This window comes from Pistacia vera, unplaced genomic scaffold (assembly GCF_008641045.1).
Source record: "Pistacia vera cultivar Batoury unplaced genomic scaffold, PisVer_v2 Contig292, whole genome shotgun sequence".
Lineage (NCBI taxonomy): Eukaryota > Viridiplantae > Streptophyta > Magnoliopsida > Sapindales > Anacardiaceae > Pistacia > Pistacia vera.
In genome coordinates, this window is record NW_022196104.1 from 88,899 (window position 1) to 109,268 (window position 20,370).

Here is a 20,370-nt window from a genome sequence, read left to right on the forward strand (position 1 = left end):
TAAATTTTTAATATTATAATAAAATAATTATTAGTAAAATGGTGATGGTGTAATAAAAATGATTTAATAGATAGTGTAAACATAGTATTACTCCAATAGTATAGACTCACCCGAACCCGAACCCGATATAGCATCCACAAATGGAAAAGTCAAACTTTAACAAAAGCGCACTCAGACAGTGACAGACGACTGGATCTGTGCAAGCTGCTAAAAGACAAACACAACTGATAAATTGCACCAATTACAGTGTATAACAGTCAACAATCTCTAACCTACAGACGGCTACAGTTATATATCATCTTTTCATTTTAATTCAAACTTTATACCATATTTCGCCATTTTGTATCTTTTTTTTTTTAATTTATATTCTGAACCCACATTTCATCTTCTTCTTTATTGATTTTTTTAACTTTGTAATACACGGAGTTGTTTAATCCATTATATTCTTAGTTGATTCATTACTGCATCGAGATTCAAACCTTTTAAAATCCGAAGATCGCCACAACCAAATAAAAACGAGGCACATAAATTTGTTCTTATTCTTACTTACTTCTCCATGGCAACCATCGGAGGACCTCGTATTTCTTCGGCCGACTTTTCGCGTTTATCTCATGGCGACATACGTTATCGTCCGGGAAACAACTAAAACGGAATCTGATTATTAAGAGAAAAGTGTTTCCACGGAGCACACTACAGCCACAACGGCGTCGTTTAAGCGCGTTGTAGAGAAGAAGAGTCGTGCTGAAGAGTGAGAGAGTTGAGGTGGAAGAATCAGTATCGAGGAGTGTGAAGGCAACGAAAAGAATTTGAAAGATTACTTTGATGAGACAAAGGATGATCAGATTGACGGTGGTCCGCCTCGCGGTTCTCTCCATTGGAGAGCCGGTCCCACACTCCTGATTCTCCTCTCCTCGTATACTTACCGGTACATTCGCTTTTTCCTAAATTATTAGTTTACCACTGTTTATGATTATTGAATAACGAGTTGGTCTATTTACTTTTTGCTTTTGTTTCTCTTGGAGGAGTTTCCATCCAATATATGGTTAACATGTTCATCAAAGGTCTATGTTTTCTTATTGCAAATTCAATATGAATTTTGTAGGGATTGATGGTGTTGGACTGGACTTATAAGGCAACATCAAAGACTGGAAGGATTTTTAATGTATGGTGTTTGATATTCCTGTTAAGGACGGACATCATTTACAGTAATTTGCTCTGTTATTTCATGTTACTTTGTGAAGAAGGAACTTGTATGAATATTTGATTTCATGGCTGATCAGGTCTAGTGACGTGATTGAAACAAGCGTACGTACAGAAAATAAGCATTCACCTAATAGACCCATATATATTGTTGGAGAATCTCTTGGAGCGTGCCTAGCACTAGCGTTGCAGCCCGAAATCCCGACATTGATCTTGTTCTAATTTTGGCCAACCCAGGTGTGAGAAACTTATCACTTTCCCTCATTAATTCACATTTACTTTTGTCAATCATTTGATGCAACAATTAATTTAAAAAAAAAAAAAAATTAATGTGATTTTGAGGTGATTTTGTTTTTTTTTTTTTAATGCGGGGTCAGGTGCCGACTCCATGTCCAGCCCAATGTTACTGTAACCATCCATTAATTCATGTTGCCTGTCAAGCCACACTTTACAGAATCTCAATGTGGTGTGGGATTCCTTTTAAAACCCAAATCTTTTGTGATCCTATTTTTTTTCTAAATTTTTAAAATTTAAAATGTCGTAATTACTCTTTAGCTAGTCTTATGCTTATTATTTCACTTAAAATTAAAGTTCAAACTTATATTTATGCATATGAGCTAGAATCATGGAGTTTTTATATAAAATGGTATTTTTTTTTTTTTTAAATAAAAAACTGTATTTCAAGTTGGAATTAACATCAATCTCCTGAAGTTTCAAGGTCCAAACGTTCTAGAACTATAAAAAACTCATCTTTATGGTTTCAAGAAATATTTCCAACTTCATTTGGAGCTGTAAATAACAAAGAAAAGTTTAAGTAACAGGGGTAGGCTTGTAATTCGGTTTGTCCTGATATTTTGAAAAAAGAAAAAACAACAATCAACCACCCTTCATAAGAAATTACCAGCTGCCTAATGCCTTTGAGATTCGGAGAAAATGTTGAAGTCATAGTATTTGTTCTTTAACTTTATCTACTCGATAAAAATACCAACCATTCTATATAATCTAGAATAACTATATAATGTTAATTAGAATATTGAAAAATAAAATTAGATTAACATAAATAACTTGAAGATAATCATATAGTTTTGATGAGTTTATAATATATTTGCACAAAAAGTTATAACATCTCTTGTTCCATAATGTTTCAATTAACCTTGCTTATGCATGGCAGCTACATCTTTTAGCAAGTCTTGCTGCAAACACAATACCTTACTGGAACGCATGCCTGGTGAAATAACTCTTAGCCTTTCTTCTATGCTGAGCTTAATGACAGGTTTGTTTTTCTATTATCCTTGCAAGCCTCCGTTATAGTTGACATTTATACTTGTTTTACTCAAAGCTAAATGATATATATTAACATGTACTTCAACATATGTAAATTATTATGTTAGAAAAAAAAAAAAAATAAGATTTGGGTACAGTGCTTATAGTTTAGATAAAGTATATATACTACATACAATATTTTATAACTATTTTTATACAACATGATTTGGTAAAAGATGATTGATTGATTTTAAATTAAAAATAAACTTTCACCACACCATGTTTATAACATCATGTATGAGAAATATTTTATGAAATGTTGTATGTGGAGTATTATTCTTAGATAAAAGCCTTTAAAAATTTCTAATAGTTAATACTGTTGTAAATCTGCTGTTACTGCTAACATTGTTTCTTCTGATTGAATTTGCTATCGAAACAAATTGTGGTGAATTCCTTTTTGAAAAAAATGGTGTCTTACTATATAAAGAGCTATTGGCTACATTATTGCCATTTTCCATATGATATATTTCGATTGATACCGACATTATATGCCACCCGTACATTCAGGTGATCCTTTGAAGTGGCTGTGAGAATGTATTAAAGGACTATCTCGGCAGCCAACACTTGAAAAGATATCAAAGGATATTCCTGCAATGTCATCTACACATCTCGGTAGGGTTAAACTCTTTAAAATGGATGGACAGAGAAAACTTGGATAACTTGTGACATATGCGAAGACTACGACAGAATTGTTAATTGACATTGAAATATTTTGCGTCTAAACAACTTGTTGCATTTATTATGCCTGTGATTTGATGTACTATGAGTACCATTGGATCTTGTTGTCAAAAAATAGAGTATGTTTAAAATTTGAGTTGATAGAGATTCTTGCCCTTTTGTTGATTGTTTATTTATTCCTGTTGTTATTCACATTTTATCTTCTTGTAGTCCTTTCAATTTTGTGAAAAAATAATCGATGATGAGTCACAGGTTTTAGTGATATCTTGCACTAAAACACTCCTCTTGGAAGCTAGAGTTGATTAATCAGCTGCTGCATATGCCAACGCACGTCTCCAAGCAGTGGAAGCTCCAACACTGATCCTTTGCAGGTCTATACTCTTTCGCATAATCCTGTTATTTTATGTGATGATTAGGGAATATATATTTAATAGTAATAATTGTTATGAAGCAGAAAGAAAAAACTGAGAGAAAAGAACTAGAAAGAGAGGAAAAACAGAGAGAACCAAATCTGTTATTTTAGTTTATATATTTGAATGTATAGATGCGATTTTTTAATTTATTAGGTAACGGCACCTTTCAGCTATTTTTTTTTAAAAAAATTTCTTCAGTTTACTGTTTATCTTTACAGTGGAAAGGATCAGTTCCTGCCAAGTCAAGAAGAAGGCCAAAGACCGCCGTACTCTACCAAAGTGTCAGACCCGTGATTTAATGACAATGGCCATTTTCTTCTTGGTAGGATGATCTCCCTCCCATCTCCGCCTCACTAATGTCTAAGTGTTTATTTCACAAGTTTAATTGAAAAATAAAGCAGTTAATAATCTAGTTTCTCAAATTTATTACCATTGGAAGCAATCGATGCCAATATCACAATAAAGATTTAGGGGGAAAAATGAAAAACCTCCATACGAGAGAGATCAACTCAAAACAAGAAAGTAAAAAAAATTTAAAGACCAAGGCGCAAATGGGCACTTCACTTGTACAAGACCAAAAAACATAATGAAATGAATTCTTCTCTTCAGAGGACAAACTTGAGATTAAAAAAAAAAATGATCCTGCTAGCCTACCTCTTATTGAATTTCAACTATGAGCAGAAGAAACGTAGTATAACCCAATATGACAAGAATAAAATTCCAATTCTTCCATCGGCTATAACAGACATAAGAAAGAATTAATTGCAATTTGAACTTGGAGTATGAAATATCTCTTATATGTATCTAACAAATTTATTTTAGAATTAATGAGCTTCAAGCCTTTGATCAAAACTGTAGATGATTCTATTGAAACGTTAATTACTTATTATCCAAACTTCTAATTGTCAGTTAAGAATAATTCAATGTTATGTATAATGCATGCAATTGTAGTATAAAACTTAAGAACATTGAAACAGTTGTAATATTTACAGTCTATTTTCTAGTTTCTTGTTTTGAACATATTAGATTTCATTACCATATGTAACAGGAAGATGGCGTTGATCTTGTAACATCATCAAGGGTGCTGTTTTATCGCCGTGGAAAAAGCCTGACTATGTTTCGATTTCATGCCCACAACGACCATTGAATTCAAAAATTATATGAAGGTAGCAGGTAAGTTAATATGGCATGAAAGATGCAAATTAAAATGTTTATTTTATATTAGTAGTTCTAATTAAGATTTGAGTCATATGACAATATTCAGTTCTATATCGAAATGTAAATTGTCTGGACATGGAATGCATGATCTTGATCACTCTCCAGGCATTTGTAATAGAATGAAATGTATTATGCTAGAACATGATCTGTGGAATAGGTTTGATTATATCATTGGAATATGGATTTGTACGTGCCCAATTGCTTTTGGCATTGATCTTTTTATTCCATGCTTTTAACCAATTGGTAGTTCTTAAGCCATCCTCATTCATGGATATGTGAGATAGGAGAGCGGATCACAATAACTTTAATTTTATTGTCTCACAAATTTGTGCTAGATGGCTGAGTGTTGTACTAGCCCCGTGTGTTGACAACTTAGAGGATGGAAAGATTGTGAGGGGTCTTTCTGGAATTCCTTCAGAGGACAGTCTATTTGTGGATATACATGTTATTAGGATTGATGTCATTCCAATGATACCACACTTTTGATCGAAAGGATATCCTTCTGCGAGGCATAGCACATCCGATGTTGTTCTATAAGTCAAGAGAGGGAAAATTACCGGACTTAGATCAATATGATACAGTCAGATTAATGGGTGCAGTTCCTGTCTCAGCAATAAACTTCTTCAAACTAAGTCTTCAAAGTCTCATGTCCTATTATATCCAGGAGGCATGCGAGAAGCTGTTCATCGCAAGGTATGTCTTCAACAGTTATCCACAATGTCCATTCATCTAGAGAAATAAAGTTATTGTTTCTAATTTTATTTGCCAATGGAATGATTGCAAGTTTAAATTAGTTTTAATTCATCTTGGCTCTCAAATTTCTGCTTGCCATATGAAATTATCAAAAATTTGAGAAGGTGATGTATAGGAGTAGCTACTTTCTGGCCAATCAGGACAAAAGCAATCTTCAAATAGTTAATGATAAACCTTGTTCTATGAGGAATATCATTTTCTAATTTGATTCTAAGTTGCGGGGTGTAAATCCTTGATGATGTTTCTCAGGGTGAAGAATACAATTATTTTGGCCAGAAGAGTCTGAGTTTGTCAGGATGGCAGCTAGATTTGGAGCCAAATTTTACCTTTTGGTACTATTGGAGAAGACGATCTCGCTCAAGTAAACTAGCAAACTCTTTTTCTCTCAGTGTTGTCTTTGTTAACAATTATAATTTTCATCATGTACATAAATTTTTCTGTCTGGAGTAGTGGAAAGTTATTTTGTGATCATGTAAGAACTCTATGTCTTAGTTACCTTTTATCTCCTGGCATCATGTGTGACCTGTTCTCATAGGTGCATCCTCCGTCACTAACTTTAACTGTATTTGGTTGCATATCATTCTTTTCAGGTAGTTTTTGCTACAATGACCTAATGAAAATTCTACTATAAATCTCAAATAAAAGAATTGACAGACGAGGCTGTGAAAGCAAGGTATCATACGGAATTTCCACTTGCCTCTGTTAATTTGTATTCAAGCTTTTTGCGTGCTGTTTTTTTTCCCTACCCTGTTCATTCTTTCAAATTTTTCTGTTTGTGTTAGGACTCATGCGAAAGGGGAGGTGGCAAACCAACCTGTGCACGTGCCAATATGTCTACCAAAAGTTCCCGGCAGGTTTTATTATTATTTCGGGAAGCCAATTGAAACACAAGGTATGATCATTCAACATGATTCAAGTTCACTTCTGATGATGCCCTTTTAGATTAAATATGTCTTTGTTTATAGGCGTTAAACAGTTTTGAACATTGAGAAATGATTGCAGGGATTTAGTTTATTTTATCTCTTGTTTTGTGTTGTGTAAGGGAGGAAGCAAGAACTAAAAGACAGAAAGAAGGCTCATGAATTGTATATAGAAGTGAAGTCTGAGGTGGAGAAATGCCTAGCTTATTTAAAAGAGAAAAGGGAGAATGATCCTTATAGGAGTATTGTACCTCGGCTCATTTACCAAGCTACTCATGGCTTTACATCTGAAGTTCCCACATTTGAGCTTTGATTTATGATTTGTGTTGTGAGAGAGAAGAGACTTCCTGATAGCATCATCATATCACAAATACCCAGAAATTATGACATTCAGTAATTCATATCGACGTGGAATAAGAACATTCAATTTATCAAGTATTTTTTATCTAGTAGGGGCAGGCATTCAATTCCCGATGACACTGCTGATAATGTGAAAACTAGAAAAAAGATCATTCATGTTTTGAGCTTTTAAGTACTTTTATGTAAGCAATACTTGCCATAACTCATATTATAGTCATATTCGGATTAATCACCTATGCAGTAATTTTCAAATTGCGGCATGAGGTCAAGTGAGATAATGTAAGATTGATGTGGTCATATGTCACAATTATGCAATTGAAGGTGATCTATGAAAGAGTGATTTAATTGTCTTATCTTAATCTTTGATAATAGGCTAAAGATAATTGATGGGAGTTATCTTGGTCCTAGCTATATATATATATAAAACACAAAGTGACATAACACAACACAAAATTCTAGAGACATGGACTAGAAGATATCTCTCAAACACTTTCTGTCTTGCGTAAGTAACTTCTTTTTTATGGCAAGCCATGCTATAAAAGAATGACGGGGAGTGAAAGTTCCATTCCAGACAAGGGATTTCCAAGGCACTTGCTCATAAGTAGGGGAAAGGTCCCGCCAAGCTTGTCTGGAGGAATATTGCACTTTTCTTCCTTCCTTAGTAATCCAAACGGAAGTGTCACTGGCATAAACCATATTAGGCAGAGGAGACTGAAAGATCACCTGGGGGATAAGCCTCTCTCACTTCCTCGGGCCACACCCATTGACCGTCCCTTAACACGTCACTCAGTTTCACTAGATGCCCAAGACCTCTAAGGAAATTTTACATGACTAGGATTTAACTATTATATTATTCTAATTTTGGGATAAAAGGTAACCTGAGGAGAGACATCTTGTAATATCATTTTTTGCGTGGGATGTCCTAAAGGTTTTAATGTTCCAGTCAAAGGTCAATTATTAACTGTTGATTTCACAAAATACAAAATCAAAGATAACAAGTAGTTATTTGCTTTTATATTCATTTATTTGTGAAAATATAAATAGGTGACTTTCTAGCCAAATAGATGGTAATCCATACTTGTTTCCTTTACATAACCCCGAAGGAAAATTTTCCTTAATTTATATTGAAAATTTTATGATTCCAACAATAAAATTTAACGATGTTAATTTCACCATGGGACAATCTAACCAACTCATGATACTAATATGGATATAAAATCATCATACTACTATTGTTAACCATCCAATTAGAATTAACCATAAAAGTAATTATTTTTTTAACCACCTGTTAAAAGGACGGTTGTTGATATAATGGTGATTATTTTGAGAAGGAAAACCACAATATATTTGACAATACCTGATTAATCTAATTGGATAAATTTTGTAGAAGTTAATTTGTTTTCCCCATTGTTTATATTTGACTGCCAGTTTACTCTCATTCAGAAAGTGATAGCCAATGTTTTAAAACCTGACCCGGCTCGGCCGATTTAACTAGGACCGAGAAGCTTCAACGGGTCGGATTATATTTTTCCTATTCACCCAAAACCCTAGGATTTGGGAGGATGATCGGTTGACAATTGACAGCCAGGATGTTGGGGTTTTTGAAGAGAAAGTGAGGTGAATGCGGTGGTGGTGACGGAGTTGATTTCCAGTGAGTAAATTGACTGAAAATCAAACAAAACTGAGGGCGGCAACAATCGGCTTTTGCTGACGATTAGCAAAGCTAACAGGGGTGGCGTGATGTGAGCTAAGGTGGGTTCTGGTCGAGAGGAAGAGGGGAGTAATTTATGGATGATAGGGAGGGTTGTCGACGAGATTTGACCTGGAATGCTGACGCCGGCGTCGGTGAGATCTGGCCAAAATCGAACTTACTTCGACCAGATCTTGGGTATATTTTAAGAGGAATGGGCTCAAAGGACGATTGGGGTTACATCTGAGGTGTCGCCGCTGGCAACCAATCGCTGGCCAATTTGTATTTGGGTTGTGTTTGCTAAATTTCAAACATATAGGGACTTAAAAAATTACTAGGGGCGTATTTGCTGAATTTTAAAAGTTTTTATCAACCGGTTTGACCGGCGGTCAAACCGGTTAAACTGGTCAACCCGGGACTCGGAAACTTTATCAGGTTTCACCCCGGGTTGGGTTTTAAAACATTGGTAGTAGCTATGCCTTTACTCTTATTTTTAATAATATATACTACAATCAGTAATATAGCGAAAAAGTAACTAAATAAATAAAGTAAGAACAAACAAAACAATGTGATAGACAATTTTAAGTACAAACTTTGATGAGAGTTGATAATAATTTTCTGCGAAAACCAACTAACTTAGTTGGTAAGTGAAATTGTTGTATAGGCAGTCTGATTACTATAAATACATACATTGCATTTTTGCAGCAAGCGTAGAAATTTAACTCAAAACAAAGAAAGTAAAAAAAATTTAAAGACCAAGGCGCAAATGGGCACTTCACTTGTACCAGACAAAAAACATAATGAAAGAATTCTTCTCTTCGAGGACAAACTTGAGATTTAAAAAAAAAATGATCCTGCTAGCCTACCCTTATTGAATTCAACTATGAGCAAGAAGAAAGTAAGTTATAACCCAATATGAACACAAGAATAAAATTCCAATTCTTTCCCATCGGCATATAACAGACATAAGAAGAATTAATTGAATTTGAACTTGGAGTATGAAATATCTCTTTATATGTATCTAACAATTTATTTTAGAATTAATGAGCTTCAAGCCTTTGATCAAAACTGTAGATGATCTATTGAAACGTTAATACTTATTATCCAAACTTCTAATTGTCAGTTAAGAAATAATTCAATGTTATGTATTAATGCATGCAATTGTAGTATAAAAACTTAGAACATTGAAACAGTTGTGTAATATTTACAGTCTTTATTTTCTAGTTTCTTGTTTGAACATATTAGATTTCATTTATATCCATATGTAACAGGAAGATGGCGTTGATCTTGTAACCACCATCAAGGGTGCTAGTTTCTATCGCCGTGGAAAAAGCCTGACTATGTTTCAGATTTCATGCCACCAACGACCATGAATCAATAAATTATATGAAGGTAGCAGGTAAGTTAATATGGCATGAAAGATGCAAATTAAAATGTTTATTATATTAGTAGTTCTAATTAAGATTTGAGTCATATGACAATATTCAGTTCTATATCGGAAATCGGAAATTGTCATGGACATGGAATTGCATGATCTTGATCACTCTCCAGGCATTTGTAAAGAATTGAAATGTATATATGCTAGAACATGATCTGGTGGAATAGGTTTGATTATATCATTGGAATATGGATTCTGTACGTGCCCAATTGCTTTTGGCATTGATTTTTATTCCATGCTTTTAACCAATGGTAGTTCTTAAGCCATCTCATTCATGGATTATGTGAGATTTAGTAGAGCTGGAATCACAATAACTTTAATTTTATTGTCTCACAAATTTGTGCTAGAGGCTGAGTGTTGTTACTAGCCCGTGATGTTGACAACTTTAGAGGATGGAAAGATTGTGAGGGGTCTTTCGGAATTCCTTCAGAGGGACCAGTCTATTGTTGGATATCACATGTTATTAGGACTTGATGTCATTCCAATGATACCACACTTTTGATCGAAAGGATATCCTTCTGCGAGGCATAGCACATCCGATGTGTTCTATAAGTCAAGAGAGGGAAAATTACCGGACTTAGTCAATATGATACAGTCAGATTAATGGGTGCAGTTCCTGTCTCAGCAATAAACTTTCAAACTAAGTCTTCAAAGTCTCATGTCCTATTATATCCAGGAGGCATGCGAGAGCTGTTCATCGCAAGGTATTGTCTTCAACAGTTATCACCCAATGTCCATTCTTCATCTAGAGAAATAAGCTTATGTTTCTAAAATTTATTGCCAATGGAATGATTGCAAGTTTAAATTAGTTTAATTTCATCTGGCTCTCAAATTTCTGCTTGCCATATGAAATTATCAAAATTTGAGAAGGTGATGTATAGGAGTAGCCTACTTTGGCCAATCAGGACAAAGCAATCTTCAAATAAGTTAATGATAAACCTTGTTCTAGATGGATATATTTTCTAATTTGATTCTAAGTTGCGAGGGTGGAAACCTTGATGATGTTTCTCAGGGTGAGAATACAAATTTTTGGCCAGAAGAGTCTGAGTTTGTCAGGATGGCAGCTAGATTTGGAGCCAAAATTATACCTTTGGTACTATTGGAGAAGACGATCTCGCTCAAGTAAACTAGCAACATATCTTTTTCTTCAGGTTGTCTTTGTTAACAATTATTAATTTTCATCATGTACATAAATTTTTCTGTGGGAGTAGTGGAAAGTTATTTTGTGATCATGTAAGACTCTTATGATCTTATGTATACCTTTTATCTCCTGGCATCATGTGTGACCTGTTCTCATAGTTGCATCCTCAGTCACTAACTTTAACTGATATTTGGTTGCATATTCATTCTTTCAGGTAGTTTTTGACTACAATGACCTAATGAAAATTCCCTACTATAAATCTCAAATAAAAGAATTGACAGACGAGCGTGAAAGCAGGTATCATAAGAATTTCCACTTGCCTCTGTTAATTTGTATTCAAGCTTTTGCGTGCTGTTTTTTTCCCTACCCTGTCATTTCCAAATTTTTCTGTTTGTGTTAGGACTCATGCGAAAGGGGAGGTGGCAAACCAACCTGTGCACGTGCCAATATGTCTACCAAAGTTCCCGGCAGGTTTATTATTATTTCGGGAAGCCAATTGAAACACAAGGTATGATCATTCAACATGATTCAAGTTCACTTCTGATGATGCCCTTTTAGATTAAATATGTCTTTGTTTATGGCGTTAAACAGTTTGAACATTGGAAATGATTGCAGGGATTTAGTTTATTTTATCTCTTGTTTGTGTTGTGTAAGGGAGGAAGCAAGAACTAAAAGACAGAAAGAAGGTCATGAATTGTATATAGAAGTGAAGTTGAGGTGGAGAAATGCCTAGCTTATTTAAAAGAGAAAGGGAGAATGATCCTTATAGGAGTATTGTACCTCGGCTCATTTACAAGAAAATTTTTAAAATTTAAAATTAGTCGTAATTACTCTTTAGCTAGTCTTATGCTTTATTATTTCACTTAAAAATTAAAGTTCAAACTTATATTTATGCATATGAGCCATAATCATGGAGTTTTATATATAAAAATGGTATTTTTTTTTTTTTTTAAATAAAAAACTGTATTTCAAGTATGGTAATTAACATCAATCTCCTTGAAGTTTCAAGGTCCCAAACGTTCTAGAACTATAAAAAACTCATCTTTATGGTTTCAAGAAATATTTCCAACCTTCATTTGGAGCTGTAAATTAACAAAGAAAAGTTTAAGTAAACAGGGGTAGGCTTGTAATTTGGTTTGTCCTGATATTTTGAAAAAAGAAAAAACAACAATCAACCACCATTCATAAGAATATTACCAGCTGCCTAATGCCTTTGAGATTCGGAGAAAATGCTTGAAGTCATAGTATTTTGTTCTTTAACTTTATCTACTCGATAAAAATACCAACCATTCTATATAATCTAGAATAACTAATATAATGTTAATTAGAATATTGAAAAATAAAATTAGATTAATATAAATAACTCGAAGATAATCATATAGTTTTGATGAGTTTATAATAAATATTTGCACAAAAAGTTTATAACATTTCTCTTGTTCCATAATGTTTCTAATTAACCTTGCTTATGCATGGCAGCTACATCTTTTAGCAAGTCATTGCTGCAAACCACAATACCTTTACTGGAACGCATGCCTGGTGAAATAACTCTTAGCCTTTCTTCTATGCTGAGCTTAATGACAGGTTTGTTTTTCTATTATCCTTGCAAGCCTCTCCAGTTATATAGTTGACATTTATACTTGTTTTTACTCAAAGCTAAAATGAGATATTATTAACATGTACTTCAACATATGTAAATTATTAATTGTTAGAAAAAAAAAAAAATAAGATTTGGGTACAGTGCTTATAGTTTAGATAAAGTATAATACTACACATACAATATTTTTATAACATATTTTTTATACAACATGATTTGGTAAAAGATGATTGATTGATTTTAAATTAAAAATAAACTTTCACCCAACCATGTTTTATCACATCATGTTGTATGAGAAATATTTTATGAAAATGTTGTATGTGGAGTATTATTCTTAGATAAAAGCCTTTTAAAAATCTTTCTAATAGTTAATACTGTTGTAAAATCTGCTTGTTTACTGCTAACATTGTTTCTTCTGATTGAATTTGCTATCAGAAACAAATTGTGGTGAATTCCTTTTTGAAAAAAATGGTGTCTTACTATATAAAGAGCTATTGGCTACATTATTGCCATTTGCCCATATGATATATTTCGATTGATACCGACATTATATGCCACCCGTACATTCAGGTGATCCTTTGAAGATGGCTGTGCATAATGTGATTAAAGGACTATCTCGGCAGCCAACACTTGAAAAGATATCAAAGGATATTCCTGCAATGTCATCTCACATCTCGGTAGGGTTAAACTCTTTTAAAATGGATGGACAGATGAGAAAACTCTGGATAACTTGTGACATATGCGTAAGACTACGACAGAATTGTTAATTGACATTGAAATATTTTGCGTCTACACAACTTGTTGCATTTTATTATGCCTGTGATTTTGATGTACTATGAGTTACCATTGGATCTTGTTGTCAAAAAATAGAGTATGTTTAAAATTTGAGTTGTATAGAGATTCTTGCCCTTTTGTTGATTGTTTATTATTTCCTGTTGTTATTCACATTTTATTCTTCTTGTTAGTCCTTTCAATTTTGTGAAAAAATAATCGATGATTCAGGTCACAGGTTCTAGCTGATATCTTGCCTAAAGAAACACTCCTCTGGAAGCTAGAGTTGATTAAATCAGCTGCTGCATATGCCAACGCACGTCTCCAAGCAGTGGAAGCTCCAACACTGATCCTTTGCAGGTCTATACTCTTTCGCATAATCCTGTTATTTTATGTGATGATTAGGGAATATATATCTTAATAGTAATAATTGTTTATGAAGCAGAAAAGAAAAACTGAGAGAAAAGAACTAGAAAGAGGAGAAAAACAGAGAGAACCAATATCTGTTATTTTAGTTTATATATTTGAATGATATAGATGCGATTTTTTAATTTATTAGGTAACGGCACCTTTTCAGCTATTTTTTTTTTTTAAATAAAATTTCTTCAGTTTACTGTTTATCTTTACAGTGGAAAGGATCAGTTCCTGCCAAGTCAAGAAGAAGGCCAAAGACTCCGCCGTACTCTACCAAAGTGTCAGACCCGTAGATTTAATGACAATGGCCATTTTTTCTTCTTGGTAGGATGATCTCCCTCCCATCTCCTAGCCCCTTCCACTAATGTCTAAGTGTTTATTTCACAAGTTTAATTGAAAAATAAAGTAGTTAATACATCTAGTTTCTCAAATTTTATTACCCATTGGAAGCAATCCGATACCAATATCACAATAAAGATTTAGGGAGAAAAAAGAAAAAACCTCCATACGAGAGAGATCAAATCAAAACGAAGAAAGGAAAAAAAATTTAAAGACCATGGGGCTAATTGGGCACTTCCCTTGTACAAGACACAAAACATAATGAAATGAATTCTTCTCTTCAGAGGACAAACTTGAGATTTAAAAAAATGATCCTGCTAGCCTACCTCTTATTGAATTTCAAGTATGAGCAAGAAGAACGTAAGTTATAACCCAATATGAACACAAGAATAAAATCTCAATTCTTTCCCATCGGCATATAACAGACATAAGAAAGCATTGCAGTTTGAACCTGGAGTATGAAATATCTCTTTATATGTATCTAACAAATTTATTTTAGAATTAATGAGCTTCAAGCCTTTGACCAAAACTGTAAATGATTCTATTGAAACGTTAATTACTTCTTTGTCAGTTAAGAATTAATACAATGTTATGTATTAATGCATGCAATTGTAGTATAAAACTTAAGAACATTGAAACAGTTGTGTAATATTTACAGTCTTTATTTTCTAGTTTCTTGTTTTGAACATATTAGATTTCATTTATTTCCATATGTAACAGGAAGATGGCGTTGATCTGGTAACCATCATCAAGGTTATTCAAGGGTGCTAGTTTCTATCGCCGTGGAAAAAGCCTTGACTATATTTCAGATTTCATGCCACCAACGACCATTGAATTCAATAAATTATATGAAGGTAGCAGGTAAAGTTAATATGGCATGAAAGATGCAAATTAAAATGTTTATTTTATATTAGTAGCTCTAATTAAGATTTAAGTCATATGACAATATTTGTTTCTATATCGGAAATCTGTAAATTGTCATGGACGTGGAATTGCATGATCTTGTTCACTCTCCAGGAATTTGTAATAGAATTGAAATGTATATATGCTAGAACATGATCTGGTGGAATATGTTTGATTATATCATTGGAATATGTATTCTATACGTGCCCAATTGCTTTTGGCATTGATCTTTTTATACCATGTTTTAACCAATTGGTAGTTCTTAAGCCATCCTCATTCATGGATTATGTGAGATTTAGTAGAGCTGGAATCACAATTGCTTTAATTTTTTGTCTCACAAATTTGTGCTAGATGGCTGAGTGCTGTTACTAGCCCTGTGATGTTGACAACTTTAGAGGATGGGAAGATTGTGAGGGGTCTTTCTGGAATTCCTTCAGAGGGACCGGTCTTATTTGTTGGATATCACATGCTATTAGGACTTGATGTCATTCCAATGACACCACACTTTTTGATCGACAGGAATATCCTTCTGCGAGGCATAGCACATCCGATGCTGTTCTGTAAGTCAAGAGAGGGAAAATTACCAGACTTAGATCAATATGATACAGTCAGATTAATGGTGCAGTTCCTGTCTCAGCAACAAACTTCTTCAAACTAATGTCTTCAAAGTCTCATGTCCTATTATATCCATGAGGCATGCGAGAAGCTGTTCATCGCAAGGTATCGTCTTTCAACAGTTATCCACCAGTGTCCATTCTTCATCTAGAGAAATAAGCTTATTGTGTCTAAAATTTTATTTGCCAACGGAATGATTGCAAGTTTAAATTAGTTTTAATTTCATCTTGGCTCTCAAATTTATGCTCGCCATATGAAATTATTAAAAATTTGAGAAGGTGATGTATAGGAGTAGCCCTACTTTCTGGCCAACCAGGACAAAAGCAATCTTCAAATAAGTTAATGATAAACCTTGTTCTATGATGCAATTATCATTTTCTAATTTTGATTCTAAGTTGCGAGGGTGTAAATCCTTGATGATGTTTCTCAGGGTGAAGAATACAAATTATTTTGGCCAGAAGAGTCTGAGTTTGTTAGGATGGCAGCTAGATTTGGAGCCAAAATTATACCTTTTGGTACTATTGGAGAAGACGATCTCGCTCAAGTAAACTAGAAACTAGTGTTTTCTCTTCAGTGTTTTCTAACTGACTGGTACTAAGGTAAACTGACTTGTTTTATACATCAAGTCATAACATCAAAACGGTAGTGTTTTGATGTCTACTTCTAATTCTTACAAAAAGCCCCCTGTATCAACTTCTACAGCTTACAAAGTGCACCCTATATCATTCTGCTATACTAAATTTAGGGGTGAGCGGTTCCGGGTACCCTGCATTTTCTGGGGGAACCGAAACCGGAACCGCACAGTGCAGGTTCCCAAAAAAAGGAATCGGAACCGGAACTGCACAGTGCAGGTTCTTCAATTCAAGGAACCGGAACCTAAAATGCAGGTTCCGGTTCCTTTCCAGGGTACCCTGTAAAAAATCAATTACCCCCCTATTAGTTTAAAAAATAACAAAAACACCTTATAAGTTTACAAATACACCCCTAACAAATTTTCATTATTCATTCATTTGTGTCCAATGTAACTCATAACTTGTAATCTCTAAGCAACACTTGAATTNAGATGTTAAGGCCAAACTCTCCAGGTACAAATTTTGAGTTAATGATCCCCTGCAATTCAAGTACTATTAAATGTTAATTATAAACTAATTAAATTCGAAATTTTTTATATATTTTGATAAATATACAATACTATATATGCACCTCTAATTTTGTTTTTATTATTAAATTTCAATCGTAAATTTAGAAAATTGTTGTATGCAGCGTAGAAGAACAAGTGTCACGTGCTTCATGGCCATGCATATAAACAGAGACGGTGCCTGATATACAGCTGGTTGCCTGTTTCTCTACTAACCACACGTGTCGAGAATTATATGAATTAAGCAACATTTTGTGCATTAGTGCACTTCCTGAATTGGCAAACTATATTTTTTTGGAAACATGCATTCATCAACTTACCCAAATAACCCACAAAGAAATGCTTGGAACAGTATCTTCCAGTTCAGTTTTGGTCTTCTTTTCCTGCAAATAAATAAAATAAAATAACTAATAAAAGAAGTATATTAAATTCGAAATTATCGTATAAAACCTTTACTCCTGTTTTAATTTTTTTTATTCTTAATAAAATTTTATAGTAGTAGTCTGGTAAGTTCTCTTCTCGTGATTTCAATAATATTATTTTAACTGACACTTCTGATATCTGAAATAAGAATTAAAGAAAGAATATGTGAAAAGGAAAAGAGCAAACTTTTCAAGAAAGAAAGCAAGAGGGATCATGAAAGCCGTGGCGAAAATCAGTCGATAAGCAGCCATAATACTCAAACTCATTCCTTCGTTAGCCGCTAATTTGTATAAAACATTTACACCAGCAAATACAATCTGAACCACAACCATCATCAAAGCCGGCTTTAACCCTTGAATGCAATTACAAAACTGACCCATAATTCGAAACTGTCTTTGTTTTTTATGGCGTATAATGAAATGAAAAGGAGAATGAAATAGCAGCGACAGTGTGTTAGTTTTTATAGTAAGAGGTAGGGCTTGCCTTTTGTTAATAACGTCATTTCATACGCATCCTCCGGAGATAGCAGAGACGCAGGAAGGCGCAAGTGTTGAGATGGGATCGCCACGTGCAAATGAAAGAGACAACTGCCACCGCCATGCATTAATACTTTTGTTGACTTTTTATCGCCCTAGTAAAGTCGAAAGAGTCAAGACTATGCTGACTGCCTATGTGTAATACCTGGCACGTGGCTCATGCATGCTAGCAATTCTCATGCTTTTACCTTCTCAATTCCCGTACATTTTCTTCAATCTTTCGAATAATTAAGTTGTATTTACAAATAAATCTTATAAATATCTTTATATCAAGTAATGAGATAAAAAATAAACAAAAAAATAAATATAATGATTAATAAGTTTGATTTTTTATTTTATTTTTCTATTCATTTTTTGTTATCTCACTTTATATGTAAGATTTCTTCATAAATATAGTATTATGATCTTTCATAAGTCAATAGTCATAATTTTGTGTAGAAACCAACCTGAAAGTTTTCTTATAGTTGAATTGTTTTACCTTTGTCATATAAATATATTTTCTTAATTTCATGGGTATTTTTTAAGAAATCTAAGTGATAAAGTACTCATGAATTTAGTGAATTTCTTAATCACATAATTCATCGTAAACCTTGAAGATAATAAATTGTAACTTGGGACAGCAATTGATTGTGAAAATTAATTTTAAATTATAAATCATTAACATATCATTCTATAATCTAGAGTCCAGCTCTACAATTGCACTGTCACTGTTAAATAAAAGAAATAAAATTAATGGTGGAGTCTTAAAATCGGTTTTGACAAGTTAAAAAAGGATTAAAATCAAAATTTTGCTTGTCTACTAAGCAACGTGGTGTTAATAGTAAGGATGTTGGTGCATGACACATTATTATTAAAACATACATGTTTGAAATATTTATTCAAACTGTGTGCCATACAGCTACAAAACACGTCATTATAAGAAAATGGCGAAGTTTAAGTTCAAAAACGGTATCATTAAAATCAATTCATTAGCACGTGTTTTTTATGCATGTTGCATTTTGTATATATATTGGGTAAGTAAACTTTATAAAGTAAAAAAATAAGGTTACAAAGTAACGCAAATGACCCCTAGGCCAAAAACAAACAAAAACAACAAAGGCACACACGCCCTTATCTCAAGAGTACGTAGGCTCAAAGAGAAAAGGGCACAGACACCTACATAGGAGCACGCAGGATCGGAAACGAAAACACAAAAAGAGGCATAAACGCTCCAAGAGAGCATGCAGGCTCTAAAATAAAGAAAAGGAACAAGAAGCTAAGATCGCCATCCTTTTTTCTTACTCTTCTTACCCTTGGGTGCCGGTAGATCCAGTGGATGAGAGGATTGGAATTGAAGCATAGGCCACTCCATGTCAAAGTTGAGGTCCACCTCGACGTCTTCGAATGGGATAGCAAGAACCATGTCTAAAAACCCTTCATGGCTGTCGACAAAAGACTCGTCACTCGATTGGTCCGTCGTTGCACTTTTAAGGGCTTTGTGGGCCAAAAGATCACGAGCCTCGATAAACGGGTCTACACTTAGGGGGACATCCTCCCGGATAGGGAGGGTGTTGCTCATGAGGGGAATCTTTGATGCCTCAAAGGTCTCAATAATGGGTCACCACCTGGGATGGCATCCAGCCGATTAAGGGATTGGGTGCTTATGGGGTGGATCTTTGAGGCCTTAGGAGGTCTCGGTATCGGGTCACCACTTGGGAGGTCATCCTTCCGATCAGCGGGGTTGGTGCTCACAGGGGGAATCTTTGAGGCCCGAGAGGTCTCTGATGAGAGACACTCTTAGAGGCTTCCTCAAGGCCCTGAAAATGTGTTGGCGCCTTTCTTGGCGAGTGGCAAACATGGCCAAACACGCAACACTTTGGACACTGCTTCAGCTTCCATTCATAAGCAACTTCGACTTCATCTACAATGCCCAACAAACTAATTGTAAATCGATGCAATAAAGGTTTGTCAACATCGAGCTGCACACACACCTGGGTGTGCACGTAAAATATCAGTCAACCCTGAAAGTCCGGCCATACTTAGCCACTCCATTGAACATCGATAACTCAAGTTTCTTACTCCTCTCATCCTTTGAATTTTCTACTTCCTTTGTCCGATCAACCACGCCGCTATCGCCGTTGTTTGAGTGCTCAGCATGGGTTGTTTTTTCGTGATCGCGACTCTTACTAGCATCATTTTCGTCCTTCAACCTCATCCATTCTTGAAGCTCAAGGAGGTAGCCCTTGATGCTTCCCAATTCTTCCTTCACATTCCTCATTTCCTTCTCCACTTTCCCAATCTCCGTCTCCAATCCATCTACTCTCTATTCTATTTTCGATTTAACCATCACCCAAACGAGGCTCTGATACCATTTTGATGGAACACCCTGAAGAAATCAAACAAATCCATCAATAAGACAGTCCAAAAACACAAGATATAGCCACTACAAATTTGGAATTGATCGATAGTATATTGAATATTTGGAAATGGTTTGTAACAGAGAAAATTAATAACAGCAAAACTT

At 34.3% G+C, this 20,370-nt stretch overlaps 1 long non-coding RNA gene and 1 pseudogene across 1 annotated transcript; both read left to right on the forward strand.

Annotated features, from left to right (window-relative positions):
* The first annotated feature begins 1,164 nt into the window (after positions 1 to 1,164).
* On the forward strand, positions 1,165 to 16,323 carry LOC116134908 (annotated as a pseudogene).
* LOC116134898 lies at positions 6,172 to 7,180 on the forward strand. The gene is made up of 3 exons (XR_004128824.1): positions 6,172 to 6,258; positions 6,368 to 6,477; positions 6,628 to 7,180. It is a non-coding gene; the product is annotated as an uncharacterized LOC116134898 (long non-coding RNA).
* Positions 16,324 to 20,370: the final 4,047 nt, after the last annotated feature.